At 38.6% G+C, this 1,628-nt stretch overlaps 1 protein-coding gene across 1 annotated transcript in view; it reads right to left on the reverse strand.

Annotated features, from left to right (window-relative positions):
- Positions 1-1,628, reverse strand: part of LOC101862166 (leucine-rich repeat-containing protein 58) — a 41,557-nt gene that overhangs the window by 1,893 nt on the left and 38,036 nt on the right. The gene's annotated exons all lie outside the window — the stretch shown is intronic.

Here is a 1,628-nt window from a genome sequence, read left to right on the forward strand (position 1 = left end):
GAGAGAGAGTGAGAGAGAGAGAGTTGGTTGTAGTAAGAGTTTTACGGCACTTGCAATACAATAAGGTCATATAAGAGCCGAAGAATAGATGTGTTACAAGACAATAACATACATAAAAAAGAGAGGAGAGATAAGGACGATAGCTGTTTGACAGGAAAGAAGGAGCGTACCAAACCAGAGCACCTGCTAACCACCCACATAAGAGTTTTACGGGGCTTAGTTTAGTTTTAGTAGAGGGTTTTGCGGCACTCGCAACTGCATAAGGTCATATGAGCGCCAGAAGATTAGTATGAGCGTGCAAAACACAAGTTGGTTGCATTCACAACAGTTCACAGCACGGCTTGATTTTAGTCAATATTTCTATTTAAATATTTAAAATTTATGATAAAACTTGTATATTAAACCATATACATATGCACACACATACGCATATATACAGAAATACACAAACACACACACACACAAGTACATGCCTGTGTGGCCTAAAAGAGAGAGAGAAAGAAAGTCAGTTTTAGTTTTTTAAAGTAAGTTTTATGGCACTTCCAACACAATATGGTCATATAAATGCCGAAGATTAGAGGTGTTACAAGAGAGTCGTAACAAACACAAAAAGAAGGAGGGAAGATAAAGGCGAAATATATTTATTTGATAGGAAAGAAGGTAAAAACCACACCAGAGCACCTGCAACCGCCCACACATATGTATATATATAGAGAGAGAGAGAGAGAGAGAAACACACAAACACATACACACACAAGTACACGCCTGAGATGACGAAGAGAGAGAGAGAGAAAGAAAGTTAAAGTAGCTGTACCCATAACTGGTTGTAAAAACATATACATATGCATACACATATACCATACAGAAACTCAAACAAATATACACACAAAAATATGCCTCTGTGTTGAGGGAAAGAGAGAAAGAAAGTTGTAGTATTTTTATCCATGACTGGTTGTAAAAACATATACATGATGCATACACATACAGAAACACACAAACACATAGGCCTACATACACACAAATATACCTCTGTGTTGATAGAAGGAGAGAACGGAAATTACAGGAGTATTATCCATGACTAGCTTTTAACACACATACATACGCATACACATATGCATATACATATACACAAACACACACGCACAAACACACACACACACACACAAGTATACACCTGTGCAGATGGAGAGAAAGAAAGAAAGCTGTAGTTCTATCCGTGATTTTATAGGGTTAGTAAGCATTCTACTGCATTTGCAACACAATTAGATCACATAACTGACAGGTTACAGATGCCACAAGAGAGTAACAAACACAAAAAAAAGAGAGGAGATAAGGACGATAGATATTATTACTGTAAACCCTCTCTGATAGATATAAAGGAACGAAGGAGACCCCCCCCCTCCCCCCCAAAAAAACCCCAACACACACAAAAAAAAACAACCCCAGAGCACCTGCCAACCACCTACCCTGAGGTGTCAGTTTTAGTTTTCCTAACATTTTTACAGCACTTGCAACACCAAAAAGGTCATATAAGTGCCGAGGACTAGAGGTGTTACAAGAGAGTAACGGGCACAAAAAAGAGGGGAGGTAAGGACGACATACATTTGTTAGGAAACAAGGAGGAGGGG

The sequence above is a fragment of the Aplysia californica genome, unplaced genomic scaffold (assembly GCF_000002075.1).
Source record: "Aplysia californica isolate F4 #8 unplaced genomic scaffold, AplCal3.0 scaffold00033, whole genome shotgun sequence".
In the NCBI taxonomy this organism is placed as follows: domain Eukaryota; kingdom Metazoa; phylum Mollusca; class Gastropoda; order Aplysiida; family Aplysiidae; genus Aplysia; species Aplysia californica.